General features: G+C 36.4%; 1 protein-coding gene across 2 annotated transcripts in view; it reads right to left on the bottom strand.

Moving 5' to 3' along the window:
* LOC128683253 (forkhead box protein F1-like) overlaps positions 1–12,004 on the bottom strand; it is a 32,058-nt gene that overhangs the window by 5,226 nt on the left and 14,828 nt on the right. The window lies entirely within an intron of this gene.

Raw genomic sequence — 12,004 nt, 5'->3', positions numbered from 1 at the left:
TTGAACCTTTTCAAAAGTAACACTGTAATAAAGATTTAAGTAAACATTGGGTTCAGTTAAAAAACCTAAATAAACATTAGGTCAACGGGTGACACATGAAAGGGTTAATTTTTTATATACAGTTCCGGCCGAGCTCTGACATTGGCTGTTTTTTCTTTCGCTTTTTATTTATGTTTTCAGCCAGTAACAGTTAATTATTGAGTTTGGTTAGAGAAACCTTAGAGAATCTAATTCGTATAGAGCATGCGTCCAGGATAATACCTATGTCTGCTCTACGTGTAATTACACTTGTTTTAGGCACATAGCATTAGCTAGATATAAACACACACACAAACAAATAACAAAATATTTATTTGGACGAAGAATGAAGAATTACTCAAACTGTATGTATCACAATATTTGTATTCGATCACACAACATTTACTGTAAGTATTTTGATGAAATTTTATACACGGTTAGAATATACCCCGAAAGAAACCTATAAACTTTTATCCCGAAAATTCCTACGGAGGTGGTGCCCCTATATGAAATCATAAATTGGCAAATTGGTTGCGCGCGTTTTGACACAATCATCTCTCTACATCGGTCAGTGGGCTTTGTTTCATACATATATCGTCGGGTAAACGGCAAGACCGCACACGGCGACGGATCGATCTCAGTGTCAATAACTGTGGTTATTTTTAACGTAAATGCATCGCTTTCTAATTCTGTAGTCGGTTAAAAAATAGACGGTACATTTGTCTACTTTTTTGTTTTAAATCTTAAAATGTTATAAATTCAATCGTGGAGTATACGAAAATTGCGAAATATCATGATTATGACACTGATGTTAAGTAATTAATTTTCCAAGTTTTCGTAGGAATGATATTGAGCAGATATCAAGAGCAAAAATAGCTAAGTAGTTAGGTATGTATGTAAAAAGAAAACGGGTTGCACCCCGGGAGTGCCGGCAGAAGTGAAAACTTGAATATTAACGTTGTGCATTCAAGAATTCGTAAGACACGAATTCCTGATGCGAGTATTAACTTTTTCAAAATAGTGCACAACGCCGCTAAAGAAGTTTTCACTTCAAAAGTAAATTTAGGTACCAGGATCCCATAATTTCCTACACTAGCATCTACGAAGACAAAAGTGATGAATCCACACAACATCAATGACGAGACGATCAAGTGAATAAAAAACGCAACTCAAACAAACGTCAGTCGAGTTAAATGAAAAATGTTCATAAGCGGAGCACCTTCCGCGAGCATAAACATTACATCAAGGTTGTCGTTCCCAAAAACCATTCTCGAATTTTTTTATTAAAGCATTCGAGTTCCGCCGACGATATTCCTGAAATACCTATTGCATTTAAAAAGATCAAACGAGTGTTCATGTAAACAGATCATAGCTGTGCGCCTTTCGCGTACGCCGCCATTATCTTCACGTAAACCGAAATAGTTACTCCAGCGCCCTTGCGACCTACCCACCGGACTCATATTTTGAATGTGACGTGGACGATGTCGCAAAAACATTGAATTTTCAACTTCTGTGTAAATTGCAACAATTAAATATAATAAAAAACATAGGTAATAACAAAGGGCAAGTATACGACGATTTTCTAAAATCTTATTTTTAACATACTTTTTGTTAAACTATGCTTCAAATTTATTTCACGATCTAATAAAGCGTGGGATAGAAAATGAGGAATAGAACAAGTACAATTCTTGATGAGCAAATGATTGATGTGATTTTTGATGTGGAAATATGTTTTCAGCGAACTCATCACCAATATACCTTACTTTTATTTAAATATCTCATTTCCTAGAAGAAGCAAATAAAGGTTTACGGCAATGGCTCTGAAGGACAGGCTCCTTCAGAGCCATTGCCGTAAACCTCTTTAATCATTATTACCCTTTAGCACAAAGTTATCTCATTGTATGTGATATGAAACTTCTTGAAGTTTAACGTAATAATTTCTTCCACATACACACATTACAAACATCAAAAGATTTTCAATGTGAGTGAACGAAAAACAGCACATTTTTTCAGACGATTTAATATTTATCGCATTAATCGTATCGCAAACTGTATTCATATTATTACCTCTGTAACATTCCTTTTCCTCGGCCCCACGGGCAAAGATGCGTGTAACAGCTAGTAGTTACCATAGGCCCATCATCTTCTGATGCATTAGATGCAGTTCGAGAGGCATTTGCAGTGATGCACATGTTACCACACATTTTACGACCGCCAGCGAACACTACTGAGAACTGCTGGATGCGCACGCACATGGCGTCATGGCACCCATAAAACTCTGATCGTTCGCTCTATTCACCCATTTGTTAATCGAGAATGAAATATACACGAGAAATCATATTTTCAGGAAATAAATTGGTTTTATTTCTTTCACCTAGAAATTAAAACACTTTTTTAATTTATAGTTTTGTAAATATGTGAAATGTTTAAATATTGTAAAATATAAATAATATGATTTAAATAAAATACAAACACACCAAACAAATGCCTTTTATTATACGGAATGGTTACAAATAAGTACCTACATAGGAAAGAGCTGAGACCCAGGCCGGAAGACACTTTTGTGAAATATTAATAATGTTTCTGTTTAATTGTTGTATTAGTATTATCAGTATTTATGCAAGTAAATCTTGTGATTTAATTTGTAAAATCTCAAAATACACACACTACCTACTAATTTTCGGTTCAATTGTCTTCGAGTTACCTACATACATGACAATACCTAAAGGTTTAATTATCCTAATCTTAACTAATATTATAAATGCGAAAATAAGTTTGTTTATTTGTTTGTTACCTCTTCAAGCTCTATCTATTCAACAAAATCTTCTTGAAATTTTGCATACATGTAGTTTAAAGTATGGAGAAGGACATAGGGGTTTCTTTGCAGAAAACTACTGCGGGCGAAGCCGCGGGCATCATCTAGTTGTTTGATAATGCTTTTAGGATTATGTCCGCCTACGCCTATTGTACCTACTTTAACAGAATTATGTTTTTGTTTAACAAAAGTTTAAAAATAAATAACATACAAAATTGAATATTGATATCTTTTTTTACTGAAGTCAGTTAAAAATTATGTTTTATTGACAAGATATTTTCGAAGCAATAATCACTACACTTGTGCAAATTGTGCACCAGTTGGTCCATCAAGAAAACGGGTGCATTTCCTATATGAGTCGATTGAATCAGCTCAGATTCATGTGATCTTAGTACCGAAAGGCGGAAACGTTGCACATTTTCTTCAGCTTTAGCGAAGGTTGAAAATTAAGTTTCATTTGACTTTGAAATTAAGTTCTAGGGAATTATGAAATTAAGTTTAATTTGACTAGGTAATTATAAAAATTAGTTTGTACATTTCAGAGTGATAGTGTAATATGATGCTGCGTCGCTGCGTCGCATAAAAATAACAAGGATAACTATAGAAGAATTCGAAAAAAGTTTAACTAACTATAGAAAAAGGCATTTAGTTGTGTTACAAGAAGTAGGTTATTATTTTCAAAACTTTGTTGCCAAAATGGCGAGATGAACATTTTAGTTAGGCTGTAACGTAGGCTTGTCCATAAGGTATTCAAAATACTTTTATTTTAAAATAATATATAAAAATATTTGATATTATAAACAAAATAAAGTAAACGTAGTCAGTATCTCTTGCAACATTGTTTAAAATCTAAACCGATTTATCCTTACGTTTACGATTTCAGTCGTGCGTTTATTATGAAAGACCATAAAATGTCGATTAATTTCATCTTAAATTTGAAATGGTGGCAAAATATTTTGACTATTTCCACAAAACTTACCTTCTTATAAGCACGGCCTTTGTGTAGTTTTTAAATAACTGGATTTTTCACCTATTGGAAGCGTTGGAGTGATGATCTGCGAAGCTTTAAGAAGGAATGGTTGGATTCGGCATCGAATAAAACAGCTTGGAAAGACTTGGGGGAGATCAATGCCCGGCAGTGGGACGAAATAGGTTTCTATTTAAATTATGAAATATATATTTTTTAACTATAATAATTTTTATTTCTCATGCTTAAATAAAGTTTGGCTTAGGCGGGTTGTGAAATCACAGCCGATGTTTAAAATTTTAAGGTCTGACTCCGAGCTTCGCAGCATCAGCCCCGAGCGAAACCGGGTATATGCGAGGGTAAGTGAGAGAATATAGCTATGACCAGCACAGCACACCTGTAATACTCATTGATTCAACGCCCACTGCATTCCCTGTAAACAGCACACAAAGGATATTCCTGTGTGTGTTGTTAAATGAAACAACCCTTCGGATTTATGAGAGCCTAGTAATAATCGCGGACTAGTTGGACAATTTCAGATGCATTGCGCATTCGTGTGCAATGTGAAATGCATGCAGCCCAAATTAATGATCGTCGATGTATCAGTGGTGGTCCAGTGGTTTAGATTAAAATCCCAAATGTAAACCGAAACGTCCCAGAACCACCGTGACAGTTGGTAAGCAACAACGATGCAACAACAGCATTGATAGAAAGATTGACGTCAGGCCGGTCCGCAGATGACGGCCGGTCATAAAATCACAACAAAATCTTTAAAATATAAAAATTTCATTTTTACTAAGCAGTTTGACCACAGAGACGGGGCCTGGGCTTCGGGGCTTCACATCCGCAACTGAAAGTAGGCATACATGATAATTAGAGAGTTCCACACATGGTAATTAACTTTGCTTGTGTTACCTGTACCCGGGTTTTTTTTGTTGATATCTAAGTTTAATTTACTATGCACTCACAAAAACTTTTAAACCAAGGATTTATGTTAGGAAATATTTGCTTAGCAATGAGTGGTAGGTATATATGTTCCACCGTATTAACCTATCTAAGAACACCGCGTCTGGGATACGAACTTCAATAACGCAACAGTCCCATTACCGTGGCAAAGTGTATCAGGCTTTAAGGATCGCATAGCCTGGAAAGCCTTAGTCGAGAAAGCCACAGCTAATGATGATCACGAGCCTTGACCATGAGAATACGATTGTGATGACGATGATTTAGTTACAAACTTTCCTTCAACGCAATCGCTATTGACGAATGTGTTCAGATACATTCCTGTCGTCGTTATGCAATATCTAGTCCTCTTCCATCGATATAGTAAATGTTATGGCCTAAAAAAGACTTTTCTATATATTATATGTTATTATAGGAAGTAAATATAAGCTAGTAGACTGAAGAAAACACGAAGAAACTACAAATTTTGGCGAAAAACGTTATTGTATGATAAAGCATTGCGATCTCTTTATGTATCGACAGTGAATAATAAATTTAAAATTTAAAAACATATTAGGCAATCCCCTCGGTATTACATTTGAAGTTTAAAATTATGTGCGTGTTCATGACATCGTCAGTGTTCATCATGATCTTGAAATGACAGCAACAAAGGCGCATGTCCAGTAACCCTAGCTTAGGATGTGTTACTAGGGAGGTATGAGTTGTTACTCATTTACAACCAGAAAACCAGTTATGTATCCACTGTCTCACGTCATTATATTTTGAAATGTATGGCTAACTGGCCTGAAAAAGGGCTTCAGTTGGCTCAAGAATGGAAAAATTTTAGAAGAAAATCGGTTATTTTTCTTTGTCCGTCATTTTGATGAGTGAAGTATGGTCAGAATCATAGATTACTAATACTTTTAGTACTACCTAGTCAGAATACTTACGATTTATCACGGTTTTATTTAGTTTCTTGGGCGTAGTGTTCTTTTTATATAATTATTGCTTTGTTAAAATTTCGTGCCGTACGACGTATGACAAGGTATGCGCGAAGCAACGTTGTTCCAGCTTTCACTTTCAACCAGCGCAATGCAAGCTATTGATCACAGCTCGGCTTCAGCAAATGCAGCACACTCGGACCTTTCATATTAGTCGGCTGAAACTCCTCTTCATTTATGAGACCTTAGTACCGAGCGGGGGAAATGTTGCACATTCGATGCATCTATTGGAGGAAAGCCCCATTTAATAATGCACCTGTAGTTACGAGTACATGCACCCATAGATTAACTTACTATTGCGTAACTTTTTTCTTTTTGTTGATCTATGACTTTTTGTCGTGAGTATACATCCTATCATTAGATTTAGCAGGGCCCTATATCTGAGTAATTATATTTGTATGATTAAGTAGGTACTTTACCGTTTTTATCTTGGAAAGTTGGAATCCATGAGAGTAAGAAGCAAGAATGTTTATTAACAAAAACAAATTCCCTGACGACTTCTTCAGCGAGAGAAAAACTCGTATTCGTACTCGTAGGAATATGAAAGCATGGCCTTGAAACACCCAGGTGTTTCAAGGCCATGCTTCATGGTCATGCCATTTCAAACCGCAGTGGCCTGTAAGCCGTGGTACAGGTCCAGTATACAATGTGTAGCATACGTAAAATTTCAAAAGGATTTCTACTGAAGTCGACATGCACTCAGAACCGATGCGGCACTGCAATGCTTGTTGGGATTCGCCTAACCAAAACGGCACTCTACAATAAATCCAGTTTTAGCCATGCCGATGGATTTAAATGATTGCAAATGGGCGTTCATAAAAAGTCCGGACTTCCGCCCATGACAGTCGCGGCATTGGCTTATGTGCAATGTTGGAACCCTTCATCATTAGGAATGCATGGGTAACAGGAGCTCTTCTAGTCGACAACATACATGATTTGTCATTGTGTGCTGTATATACAGGAAATAGCTTGCGTTGCGCTGATTGAAAGCGAAAGTTGTCTAAAACTTCAATCTGCTGCGCATATCCATTGAAACAAAAAGGCATAGAAAAGACAAAAAAAGATAACTGACCGGCTGCACCTTGGTTTAGCTGAAATTATAAAGGCTAAACTTAGGTCTAGCTAAAGATGAGCACTCTACAGCTAAATTAAAGCAACTAAGACCGACTTGGTTAGGCTAGCCTACTAAGTCTAGGTGAAGCCGCACTTCGGGATTTAGCCGTAAACATACACTCATAGTAACGTAAGATTCTAACAATACTTCAAATATCCAAATTAAATCAATACAAGTTTACAAGTTCAAGGGAGTAGCAAGATTTTACAAAAATATCGGTTTCGGATATCCATGGTTTTTGGTCACGAAGAGTGTCATGATCATCTGTGCTTGAAGAGTACTCCTCATGGAATTAATTAGGTCTAGTACCTACAAATTCCATGGTACTTCTCTCTTTGGTAGCCGTTTCTCCCATAAAGTATACCTAACTCATACCCGCCGTAGGTCGTGGTACAGTATCACTACATGATGTGATGAAATCATCTTTTCTCTCGTACACAATTCATAGTTCACATTTCTATAAAATTTTGAACCAAAGTTGGTGATATGCAGAATAGATGCGGCACTGAAATGCAATTATGGCATTCGTTCAATTACCGTTGCGTCCCGCTGCTACGCAGTTGTAATTCGTCCAACCAAAACAGTAATTTTCAATAAATTCAGTTTAAGCCACGCTGAAGGATTTTAATGATTGCATGCAAATCGACGTTTATAAAAAGTTCGGACATTTTGCCCATGTCAGTTGGCATTGGCAAATGTGCCATGTTTGAACCTTTCAGTACTAGGATCGCATGGGTGACAAGGAGCTCTTCCAGTCAACAACATACATGATTTGTCATTGTATGCTGTATATATAGGAAATGGAGTGAGTAATAGCTTGCGTTGCGCTGATTGAAAGCGAAAGCTGTTTAAAAAACTTCAGTCTGCGTTGTTGTTTTGTTGTCTTGTCGACACTGCATGGACATGCCAAAAGAAAATACTATTTAAATATATGACACACACACATGTTACACTTAGATGTATCGTGCGAGCTTATCCTCGGCCAGAGACTCTGTCCGGCCGCACCTAGGTCTAGCCGGAATGATGGAAACTAATTTTAAGTCTAACCAAAAAAGGTTGGAATTCGTCCAACCAATACTGAACTCTTCTATAATCCAGTTTCAGTCAGGCAGATGGATTTGAATGATTGCAAATGGACGTTTATAAAAAGTTCGGACATTTTGCTCATGACAGCCGCTACATTGGCAAATGTGCAATGTTGGAAGCTTTCAGAACTAGGAACGCATCGGTAACAAGAAGCTCTTTCCGTCGACAACATACATGATTTGTCATTGTGTGCTGTATACACAGGAAATGCAGTGGGGAAAAGCTTGCATTGCGCTGATGGAAAGTGAAAGCTGTTTAAAACTTCACTCTGCGCATAGATATCTTGTCAAAAGACACGACATGGAAATTACAAAAAAATTTAATACTTAAAAAAGATGATTGCCATTTGCCAACTGTAATACTAATAATAACGTAGTAAAATATAGTAACCTAGGATTTTGACAATACCTCAAACATCTAAATTAAATCGACTTAGACATTAGGCAGTAGTTTGTAGCTTGTGAGAAATAACTATAAATGTAAAAGTTGACGAGAAAAAGTGCCTGTGAAGGTCTAATTTCTGAATAAATGATTTGAATTTGAATTTGCATTTCAAGGGCGTAAAAAGAACCCTTTTTTAGTTTTTAAAAAAGTAGAAGTTTTTGTTTGTTCGGACAACGATAGTTTTCGGTCACGAAGAGTGTAGGTATCCGTCTTTGAGGAGTTCTCTCATTGGTAGCCGATTCTGGGTCTCCAATAAAGCTTAACCATATCAGACCCTCCGTGCGTGCCGTGACACAGTACCACAACGTGTAGTAACCCTAGTGATGTGATGACCTATATCTTCTTAACTCTCGTATACAGTGCATACCAAGTATAATTTCAAAGGAATTTCTATCGAGGTTGGACACAGAACCGATGCGGCACTACGATGCGGCTGTGCGGCGGAATTCGTCTAACCAAAACTGTACTCTTCAATAAGTCCAGTTTCAGCCAGGCCGATGGATTTTAAAAAGTGCTTGCCAATAGATGTTTGTTAAAAGTCCGTACTTTTGCCCATAGCAGCCGCGGCATTGGCATACGTGCAATGTTTGAACCTTTCAGTACTAGGATAGCATAGTTAACAAAGAGCTCTTTCAGTCGCACATACATGATTTATCCTTGTGTCAGTAAATGCAGTGGGGAAAAAAGCTTGCATTGCGCTGATTGAAAGCAAAAGCTGTTTAAAATTTCACTGCGCATAGATATCTCGATAAGTGTTATATGTCTATAGTGCACACATGCACTGCTAAAACCTTTCAGTGGTACTAAGATACCATAAACTGCGAAGAGCAATTTCAGACATCAAAATTGAATGTACTGTATGCACAAGAAGTGCAATAATGAATAGCTTGTACAGCGCTACTGGTTGAAAAAGAAAGCTGCATGTATGTCTGCGTAAAATATATGTAGAGTCCACAACTAAATGGTCTGTGGTCCACAAATATTGTGCAAATTCTATATGAAGTATTGGTGAAGATTATATCATTTCAATGTTAATTCAATGTTTGTCGACCTCGATGGCGCAGTGGTAAAGTGCTTGCCTCTGAACCGTGAGGTCCCGGGTTCGATCCCTGGTCGGGTCCTGATGGAAAATGATCTTTTTCTGATTGGCCCGGGTCTTGGATGTTTATCTATATATGTATTTGTTATAAAATATAGTATCGTTGAGTTAGTATCCCATAACACAAGTCTCGAACTTACTTTAGGGCTAGCTCAATCTGTGTGATTTGTCCTAATATATTTATTTATTTTATTTTTTATTTATTTAAGGAATGTTATGACACCGCTGCCACCATCAGACAAATTAAAGGCATACAACATGTATTTTATTTACACCGTGGTGGCAGCGGTGATGAGAACACTCAGGTGGGTAAGTCGTGGTTAATCAAAGACTAAGTAAACTAAAAACTACAATATATAAAACTTCCATACAACTTCCCGGCGAAATCCGGCCCATCTCATACTAAGCGGAAATATCATTGTATAACTTAATAAGTGTATTTGGGAGTGTCCTATACTAGCGCGACTGTCCATAGCATTCTCCTGATTATGCTTCTCATAGCAGCAATGTGTAAAGGGACCTGTAGATATTAAAGTGTCTACATGTCTTCATCGTTCAAATCTGCCCATAATATTTGAGGTAATATTTAAAAAATCCTGCATACATTTCAAGCATAGATTTACAATATTTCGTAGTTTTAAAATATTGGCAATGCCATCTTTGATTTCGGCTACCCATGGTAGGTAATCCTCTTGAATGCGTTTGCTAGAACCAAGCAGTTCAGTTGATTCTTATTGTTACCAATTTCTACGGCTAGAGTACACTGTATTAACTGAGACATCACTTTACTACTAATGTTACCCTGGTACTAAAGCTGGTATTCAGAGCGTTTTAAAGAGCTTTATTTCAGTAGCAACGCCATCTCTGAAGGCTCCTCCTATACTTTACTTACACTGATGTTATTCCTTGATTGAATTTCTTTGACTTTTTATATACTTTTATAACATTTTCACTATAAACAGTGATCATGGCTAATACGCAGTCCATGTAAGCGAGGTACGTACTTATATTTTTAAGATTGTAGGTATGAAACCCAAATTATAGGATCACTTCATTGACCGTCAGTATGAACGTCAATCACTCCTTTTCACAGGAACCCTCCAAGTTCTCAAGCTAAAATATCAAAAACTTGAGATCTTTTTCAGATCATTTAATATCAAAATCCGTTGACCTAGAATCACGAAATTGACTGTTGTCTGCTGTTGTCTAAGTTTGGCAATAAATCTAAACATCGTAATATCGTACATAAAATGCCAAAATAGTCCAATTCGCACTTGACCGGAGCTATAAAATTAGTAACAAAGAAACTTGACCAGTAAACCCTAATTTATTAGTTTTTAAATATTTTTTTAAATATAAAAAGTCCCAACTTAGATCATAGATGGCATTGCAAAGCGTTGGTCAGCTAAAAGGCGTTGGATCCGGCTATGGTAGCCGGAAAACATAAGTTGCGAGTAGATGTTCCATTGAAATTATTGTGCAGTAACGTTTATATGCAAGTAATCTGTTTCCAATTCCTCCTGCAACACTGCTCTAGTCAAGAACGTCATTAGTAGAATTTACTATTTTGATGACACTAGAGGAACTTGTACAGGTCACTTTAGAACTTATGTTTCCCTGGTAACATATCCTGGCTTTACGCGACTAATATTGATTTTGGTACCTAACCAAATTTTACAAATAAAAAAAAAGAACATAGAAAATCAATTAATTGAGCTGAAAAATAGGTAGTTTTTTATTACAGTAACTCTTTACAGTCCCGGAAGAATAATGATGTGTGAGATAGTGCACTAATTGAACTTCTACATAACCACACGTCACCAAAATTATCATGCTACCTTTATAATAAACTTGGTTAAAAGCGAAATAGCATATTGTTTTTTTCTTTAAATTTACAGAACTACAAACTTTTTTAGCTTGCGAATTCGCACATGTACGTATATTTTAAGTGAGTTTAAGTATATGTTAAGTTTAAAAAAATACAAAAATTTGTAACGATTTCATGTCAATTATTTGTAGTAGTACACCCCACCGCTCCCACTGAAGTTTAGGATTGTAATTTTCAAAGAACTAACAACGCCATCTCTGTTCTAAGTTAGGTACTATCATGAAGCCTTAGTACATAACCCACGATTAATTGAAAGTGCAGTTTGTTAAGAGCGAATTCTCATCCCTGCTGCAAGAGAGCACTGCAGGTTGAATGTTGACATTGAACAAAAATAAAAGCTTATAAAATGTACACAATATCCTGCCACTAGCCATACAAAAATTTTGAAATATTGCATGCATTTACAAATTATTTATAGCCATATTTCAATCCCAACTTCCTCATTACTATTATAAAAAGTAAGTTTGTTACCTCTTCACTCATTAGCTACTAGACCGATTTGAAATTTGGTACATGGATAGAAAATAACCTGGAATAACACATAGGGTACTTTTTATCCCAAAATTCTCAAGGGAGTAAAAGCCCGAGGCGCAACTAGTTCATTATAAATTAGGTCAAATTGACGTACAC

The sequence above is a fragment of the Plodia interpunctella genome, chromosome Z (genome assembly GCF_027563975.2).
Source record: "Plodia interpunctella isolate USDA-ARS_2022_Savannah chromosome Z, ilPloInte3.2, whole genome shotgun sequence".
NCBI classification, from domain to species: Eukaryota; Metazoa; Arthropoda; class Insecta; order Lepidoptera; family Pyralidae; genus Plodia; species Plodia interpunctella.
Note: the sequence above shows the minus strand (reverse complement) of the source record. Positions and strands in the feature narration are given on the sequence as shown.